A 9,171-nucleotide genomic window follows, 5' to 3' on the forward strand; every position below is an offset into this window, starting at 1 on the left:
CAAAATGTCCTCAATACATGGTGGTCCTGTGTGCATTCACACAGCCGTGGCACACTCTATACGACTATTTATTCCCCCTTCTTTTTTATGATTTTTGCAATGTGTAATATACATTCATATGAACATGTTGAATTTTTATCAGAATTTTTTTAAACTTAGGAATACCATTTTAGCACTATTCCAAATATAAGGCTCGCGAGCTCATCCACCAAAGTGATTTTTTGCTATTCCTACTTTTTTCGAATAAAGCTATTCTTACTCACTAAGTTTGCACCACTTCATGTCTCCGAGCGTTCCTGCCTCAGGATCCGTACGTGCATTATGCGTGTCGTACTTCAAATGTTGGAGTCTTCATACGGGACAAAAGCTAGTGACTAGATCGATCAAAAGGAGATTCTTTCACCTGCTACCACGATGCGACCACAAAACAGAGAATGGTTTAATAACTTTGCCACTAATTTTGTCGTGTCACATTTCAAGTTGATACTAGTACCAGGGACGTAGCGGTAAAAACATATTTTCTCCGTCTGAAATTACTTGTCTTAGTTTTAGATACATCTTTTTTTATCCATTTTGATGACAAGTATTTCCGGACGGGGGAGTAATATACAAGAGGAATTCAACTCAAAAAAGCTATATAAGAGGAAAATGGTACCAAGGCCTTGGCCTGACCGTTCATTTATTAAAAGAAAAAACCTGAACAAGCACCAGTTTGGGGTAGTATGTCTGTAAATCTGAACACACACACCGTGTGTGTGTGTGTCCTTGAATATTGAGAATATCCTAATAGGAGTGAATCTGAATTGATAATGTATTATCAATTATATTGGCAGGGAAGACCCTCAATATAAAAATATAAATAAATAGACAAATAGATAAGAAGAGCAAGCTCAAACATGGCCAGATGCTTCAAAGAAGAAGGCGGAATTTTGAGTCAAGCCAACGGTGTGAGTCAAATAAGACAACAATGTGAGTTACGAGAAGATGAGAAGACAGCAATGTGAGTAACGAGAAGCTGTCAGTTTGTCGACCGCTCTCACAAAGGCATCCTTATCCATGCTCTAGGTGGACACGTAAGAAGGCTATGCCATTTGAATAAAGAGGAGAAGGCTCCCGAGCACCTCCCTCGTGGCTATAAAAGGAGAAGTTGGCCTCAGAGAGGCAAAACACACACACAGAAGAGATGTAGTCCAGAGCTTCGAGCAAGAAGAGCAGCATCCAGAGCACTCTCAGTTAGCTTAGTAGTAGTACCAACACCACTTGTAAAATAGCCACTATATCGAAGATGTTGTAATCGCCAAGAATAATAAGGTATCTTTTTCAGCTTGTGTAACCCCTTTGGGGCCTCCCGAAAGGGAGAACCACATGTAAATTATGTTGTGAAAATGATGTAGTTTCGTGCTTCACTTGGGTTTTTTATTTATGAATTTATGGGATGAGTTCTTATGTTAGGGACCCTACAGGAGAAACTCTGCTAGTAGTTCTCTGTTTAGCCTTGTGTGGCGTTTGAATGAGAACATTATGCCCGTAGAGAAGTGTTTCCTTCAGGTGAAATTGCCTGCGAAGACGATAGGAATTTATCCCATAAGTTTGCATTTAAAAAGATCAAGTGAACGAACCTAGCTACATCTGAAAACAACATAATGAAAAATATGATGAGTACTAAGTAGGATACAACACCACTGCGCACATCACCGGTTGTACTGTTGGCCTCACCAGCCCTTAATAGATCAAGCATTAGAAAATAACTAGCTTGGTAAAGAATAGAACCTGCAAACAATAGCAAAGAATTAAATATTGTAGTGAATAGTGAATACTATTCAAATAGAATATTAGCGTAATCGTAGATTAGCCTAATCGCATATTAGCTTATTAACTTAATTGCATATTAGGCCATTAGGTTAATATTCTATTTGAATAGTATTCACTATTCACTATAATATTTAATTCTTTGCCGCTGTTTGCACGTTCTATTCTTTATTAAGCTGATTATTTTTTAATGTAGCATCTATTAAGGGATGACGAGGCCAACAATACGACTAGTGGTGTGGGTAGTGATGTGATATCCTACTCAGTACTCATCATATTTTTCTTTATGTTGTTTTCAGATGTAGCTAGGTTCGTTCACTTGATGTTTTTGAATACAAACTTATGGGGTAAATACCTATCGTCTTTCCAGCGGTTGCACCCGAAGGGAATACTTCTCTACGACCACAACATTCTCATTCAAACACCACAAAAGGCTAAACAGAGAACTACTGATGGAGGTTTCTGATGACCCACAAGTGTAGGGGATCTATCGTAGCCTTTTCGATAAGTAAGAGTGTCGAACCCAACGAGGAGCAGAAGGAAATGACAAGCGGTTTTCAGTAAGGTACTCTCTGCAAGCACTGAAATTATCGGTAACAGATAGTTTTGTGATAAGGTAATTTGTAACGGGTAACAAGTAATGAAAGTAAATAAGGTGCAGCAAGATGGCCCAATCCTTTTTGTAGCAAAGGACAAGCCTGAACAAACTCTTATATAAGGGAAAACGCTCCCGAGGACACATGGGAATTATCGTCAAGCTAGTTTTCATCACGCTCATATGATTCGCGTTCGTTACTTTGATAATTTGGTATGTGGGTGGACCGGTGCTTGGGTGCTGTCCTTCCTTGGACAAGCATCCCACTTATGATTAACCCCTATTGCAAGCATCCGCAACTACAAAAGAAGTATTAAGGTAAACCTAACCATAGCATCAAACATATGGATCCAAATCAGCCCCTTACGAAGCAACTCATAAACTAGGGTTTAAGCTTCTGTCACTCTAGCAACCCATCATCTACTTATTACTTCCCAATGCCTTCCTCTAGGCCCAAACAATGGTGAAGTGTCATGTAGTCAACATTCACATAACACCACTAGAGGAGAGACAACATACATCTCATCAAAATATCGAACGAATACCAAATTCACATGACTACTTATAGCAAGACTTCTCCCATGTCCTCAGGAACAAACATAACTACTCACAAATCATATTCATGTTCATAATCAGAGGGGTATTAATATGCATAAAGGATCTGAACATATCATCTTCCACCAAATAAACCAACTAGCATCAACTACAAGGAGTAATCAACACTACTAGCAACCCACAAGTACCAATCTGAGGCTTTGGGACAAAGATTGGATACAAGAGATGAACTAGGGTTTTAGAGGAGATGGTGTTGGTGAAGATGTTGATAGAGATTGACCCCCTCCCGATGAGAGGATCGTTGGTGATGGCGATGGCGATGATTTCCCCCTCCCGGATGGAAGTTTCCCCGGCAGAACAGCTCTGCCGGAGCCCTAGATTGGTTCCGCTAAGGTTCCGCCTCGTGGCGGAGGAGTTTCTTCCCGAAAGCTTGCTTATGATTTTTTCCAGGGTAAAAGACTTCATATGGCATAAGATGGTCACCGGAAGCCTGCTAGGGAGCCCATGAGGCAGGGGGCGCGCCCCCACCCTCGTGGCCAGGGTGTGGGCCGCTCTGGTTAATTCTTCCTCCAGTATTTTTTATTAATTCCAAAAATAACTTCCGTGGAGTTTCAGGACTTTTGGAGTTGTGCAGAATAGGTCTCTAATATTTGCCCCTTTTCCAGCCCAAAATTCCAGCTGCCGGCATTCTCCCTCTTCATGTAAACCTTGTAAAATAAGAGAGAATGGGCATAAGTATTGTGACATAACGTGTAATAACAGCCCATAATGCAATAAATATCTATATAAAATCATGATGCAAAATGGACGTATCATTTTCTCCTATAGGATCTTTAGCATAAGAACTCGTTCCATAAATTCATAAGTAAAAATACCAAGTGAAGCACGAAACAACATCATTTTCACAACATAATTTTCATATGGTTTTCCCTTTCGGGAGGACACGAAGGGATTACAAAAAAAGGATACATTATTATTCTTGGCAACTATAGCACCTTAGATATGGTGGCTATTCTACAAGTGGTGGTTGTACTACTACTAAGGAAACTGAGAGTGCTCTGCAGGCTGCTCTTCTTGCTCGTAGCTCTGGACTCTGTCTCTTCTGTATGTGTTCTCCGAAGCGCTCAGACCTCCTACTTTATAGTGTGGGAGGGATGCTAGATGCTCCCTTCTTTATTCTTCCACGTCATACTTGGAACCTGGAGTAAACTATAGCTTGACGCCTTATGCACCGCTGAAGTGCCTCAAACTTTGCACAATCAAGCCTTGCATGACTCTCATGCTAGATTGGTGTTTTTGTCTAGAGTGAGTATTTTGTCTAGAGTGAGAACTTTCTCCAGACTGAGAACTTTGTCCAGACCGAAGGCTTTGTCATGGTTGAAATCCTGGCTTCTCATTCCATGATAAGATACACTTATTTTTTAAAATTTTGTATTGAGGGTCTTCCCCGTCAATACAGTTGATAATGCATTATCAATATTCATATTAGCTCCTATTGGGATATTATCAATATTCGAGGAGGTCCTCCGGACCCGAATAATTGATAGCAAAATCAATTCATGTATATGGACTTCTATTCAACAGGCTGCTCATGCCCAGCTCTATCCATGTGATCGTCATCAGACAGATGGAAATCATGTTTGCTATCACATTCTTTCTTTATTTCTTCAATTTTCCTCTATTTCTTGTCTTGATTCTTTTAAGATTTCCTCTTTCAATTTTTTCTTTATTATTTTTGACAATTCTTCAACTCTTTTATCAATTTCTTGATCTATGTATTCACTATCTAGAGGGTCAATTCCCTTCAGAAGGCATTCTTGATATATATGATATTTTGGGGATTCTTCATTCTTTACATTCTTCGAGCTTGATGCTTCTCGCTTTGTAGGAATTGCTGAAGTGGGTATATCTTCATTTATGCCTCTTCACTTCTGAATATATTCTTTAGCCTTTGGGTCAATATAATAATTCTCTCATGTTATGTCCCTTACCCATTTCAGGGCATCATTGATATTATCATATCTTTTGAATGTTAGTTCTTTGTTTCTTCACTTTGCTGCAAACTTCTCTATTTGAATTTCTTCCCATGAAATGTATATTCCTAGCTAATTTCCATCAAACATAATATATAAAGACCTTCCTTTTCTACTTACATTTTTGTTGTCTTTGGTATATTTTTGTTTAACATATTAAAATATTATGCAAGACTACTGAGATTAGATAACATATGTCCTTTTTATTCTCTCTTCACTGTGTATTGATACCAAAGATTATCCAATAAGCATCCTTAGATCTCATCAATACGGATATGGATCTTTGGTTTGGAATTAAATGTATTTGGTGGAAATATTTTCAATTTATTATCATCTCCAAACATAAAACATTCAATTCGACCGCCGAGTGTTACTCTCTTCATTTCTGTAAGATTTGTGAACGAGAAAATATGTCAGGTAAACTGTTATCTTTTCCCTTACTATGCTCAAATATTACTTTATATACATTCCCGGCTATAGTATCTTCAAATAAGACCAATCTTATTGTCAAGCTTTTCGTACTATTCATTTTATTGTAATATGACATATAGCTTCACAGTAATATTATTTTATATCCATTCCCGACTATAGTATCTTAAAATAAGATCCATCTTCTTGTCGATCTTTTCATACTATTCATTTTATTGTAATATGACATATAGCTGCAGAGTCTATCCTTCTAAAGTAATATTTGAGGATCTTAAGGGAAAATATAATAGTTTGCCTGACATATTTTCTCGTTCACAAATTTTACAGAAATGAAGAGAGAAATATTCAGCGGTGGAAGTGAATCTTTTATATATGGAGATGATAATAAATTAAAAATACTTCCACCAAATACATGCTACTTCAAACCAAAGAGCCATATCGTATTGATGAGATCCAAGGATGCTTATTGGATAATATTTGGTATCAATACACAATGAAGAGAGAAGACAAAGCATACGTGTTATCTAATCTCAATAATCTTGCAGAATATTTTAATATGTTGAACAAAAATATTCAAAAGACAGCGAAAATTGAAGTACAAAAAGAAGAACAGTTATATATCATGCTTGTTGGAAATAAGCCAGGAATATACATGTCATGGGAAGAAATTCAAATAGAGAAGTTTGCGGCAAAGTGAAGAAACGAAGAACTAACATCCAAAAGATATGATAATATCAATGATTCCTTGAAACGGGCAATGGGGCATAATAGGAGAGAATTATTATATTGACCGAAAGGCTAAAGAATATATCCTAAAGCGAAGACACATAGATAAAAATATACCTGCTTCAGTAATTCGTACAAAGGGAGAACCATCAAGCTTGAAGAATATAAAGAATGAAGAATCCCCAAAATATCATACATATCAAGAATGCCTTCTATAGGGAATTGACCCTCTAGATAGTGGACGTAGATCAAGAAATGGATAGAAGATTTGAAGAATTGTCAAAAATAATAAAGAAAGAATTGACAGAGGAAATTTTAAAAGAATTAAGACAAGAAATAGATGAAAATTTTGAAGAAATAAAGAAGAATGTGAAGCAAATATGATTTCCATCTGTTGAAGACGATCACATGGACATAGCTAGGCATGGGCAACCTATTGAATAGAAGTCCATATACTTGAATTGATATTAGTATCAAGTCGGGCGCGGAGGACCTCTCCAAATACTGATAATATCCCAATAGGAGCGAATCTGAATATTGATAATGCCTTATCAATTATATTGGCGGAGAAGATCCCCAATAAAAACAATAAAATAATTGTATCTTCTCATTCAGCGAAAAGCCAGGATTTCAGCCACGACAAAGTTCTCGTTCTGGACAAAGTTCTTAGTCTGGACAAAGTTCTTAGTCTAGACAAAGTTCTCAGTCTGGACAAAAACATTAGTCTAGCATATACCTGGCCATACCTCGGGCCGGGCCGGGCTTTGGGCCGGGCCTAGCCAAGCCCGACGCAAAAAACCCAGGCCCGAGCCCGGCCCGGCCCGGCCGTCGGGCCTGTTTTCTGGGCCCGAGCCTAGCCCGAACACGTAAAAGCCCATCGGGCTTCGGGCCGGCCCGGCCCATCCTTCAGTAAAACGCGAAAACAATGGGCCCGGGCCCGGCCCGGTCTTCGGGCTTGAAATCTAGGCCCGAGCCCGGCCCGGGAGCGGCGTCGGGCCGGGCCGTTCGGGCCGGGCTGCCCATGGCCAGGACTAGTCTAGCATGGGAGCCATGCAAGGCTTGATTATGCAAATTTTGAAGCACTTCAATGGTGCTTAAGGGTGGCAAGCTGCAGTATACTCAAGGCTCCAGCTATGATCACTACAAAAAAATACACTTCCGTGATGATACGTGGTCACAGTAGGTCGCATTTTTTGTCATGCATGTACATCCATGACAATTTTATGACAGAATCAAGATTGTCATACCTGTGTTGTCGTAGAAGTGTTCCATGACATTACCAAAATTATCATCACGGAAGTGTCCTCTTCCATGACGATAAATCACGCGTCACAGAAGTGCTTTCGTCAAGGGTGACCGACATGTGGCATCCACCATAACGGAACGCCGTTAAGCTATCGGGTTCGGTTTTGGATCCGATAACCCGTTAACAGCTCCGACCAATGGGGATTTTCCACGTGTAAAATCATCATTGGCTGGAGGAAACACGTGTCGGCTCACCATTGGGACAGATTGTTGGAAATATGCCCTAGAGGCAATAATAAAATGGTTATTATTGTATTTCCTTGTTCATGATAATTGTCTGTTGTTTATGCTATAATTGTATTAACTGGAAACCGTAATACATGTGTGAATACATAGACCACAACATGTCCCTAGTAAGCCTCTACTTGACTAGCTCGTTGATCAATAGATGGTTATGGTTTCCTGACCATGGACATTGGATGTCATTGATAACGGGATCACATCATTAGGAGAATGATGTGATGGGCAAGACCCAATCCTAAGCATAGCACAAGATCGTGTAGTTCATTTGCTAGAGCTTTTCTAATGTCAAGTATCATTTCCTTAGACCATGAGATTGTGCAACTCCCGGATACCGTAGGAATGCTTTGGGTGTACCAAACGTCACAACGTAACTGGGTGGCTATAAAGGTGCACTACAGGTATCTCCGAAAGTGTCTGTTGGGTTGGCACGAATCGAGACTGGGATTTGTCACTCCGTATGACGGAGAGGTATCTCTGGGCCCACTCGGTAATGCATCATCATAATGAGCTCAATGTGACCAAGTGTTTGGTCACGGGATCATGCATTACAGTACGAGTAAAGTGACTTGCCGGTAACGAGATTGAACAAGGTATTGGGATACCGACGATCGAATCTCGGGCAAGTAACGTACCGATTGACAAAGGGAATTGTATACGGGATTGATTGAATCCTCGACATCGTGGTTCATCCGATGAGATCATCGTGGAACATGTGGGAGCCAACATGGGTATCCAGATCCCGCTGTTGGTTATTGACCGGAGAGTCGTCTCGGTCATGTCTACATGTCTCCCGAACCCGTAGGGTCTACACACTTAAGGTTCGGTGACGCTAGAGTTGTAGAGATATTAGTATGCGGTTAACCGAAAGTTGTTCGGAGGCCCGGATGAGATCCCGGACGTCACGAGGAGTTCCGGAATGGTCCGGAGGTAAAGATTTATATATGGGAAGTCCTATTTTGGCCACCGGAAAATGTTCGGGATTTTTCGGTATTGTACCGGGAAGGTTCTAGAAGGTTCCGAAGTGGGGCCCACCTGCATGGGGGGACCCACATGAACGTGGGTAGTGGGGGCAAGGGCCCACACCCCTGGACAAGGCGCACCAAGATCTCACCTTAGAAGGAATAAGATCATATCCCTAAAAAAGGGGGATAACAATCGGTGGGGAAGGGAAATGATGGGATTTCTTTCCCCCACCTTTGCCAACGCCCCAATGGACTTGGAGGGCAAGAAACCAGCCCCCACCACCCCTATATATAGTGGGGAGGCGCATGGGAGCAGCACCCCAAGCCCTGGCGCCTCCCTCCCTCCCGTGACACCTCTTCCTCCCCGCTTGCGCTTGGCGAAGCCCTGCCGGGATCCCGCTACTTCCACCACCACGCCGTCGTGCTGCTGGATCTCCATCAACTTCTCCTCCCCCCTTGCTGGATCAAGAAGGAGGAGACGTCCCTGCTCCGTACGTGTGTTGAACGCGGAGGT

General features: G+C 40.9%; 1 long non-coding RNA gene across 2 annotated transcripts; it reads left to right on the forward strand.

Moving 5' to 3' along the window:
* Positions 1-1,166: 1,166 nt before the first annotated feature.
* On the forward strand, positions 1,167-5,932 carry LOC123052139 (uncharacterized). Of its 2 annotated transcripts, XR_006424494.1 has the most exons (3): positions 1,167-1,311; positions 2,180-2,374; positions 5,749-5,932. It is a non-coding gene; the product is annotated as an uncharacterized lncRNA (long non-coding RNA). The 2 variants fall into 2 exon arrangements; XR_006424493.1 differs by lacking the exon at positions 5,749-5,932 and having other exon boundaries at positions 2,180-2,469.
* The last annotated feature ends 3,239 nt before the right edge of the window (positions 5,933-9,171 follow it).

This window comes from Triticum aestivum, chromosome 2D, assembly GCF_018294505.1.
Source record: "Triticum aestivum cultivar Chinese Spring chromosome 2D, IWGSC CS RefSeq v2.1, whole genome shotgun sequence".
NCBI classification, from domain to species: Eukaryota; Viridiplantae; Streptophyta; class Magnoliopsida; order Poales; family Poaceae; genus Triticum; species Triticum aestivum.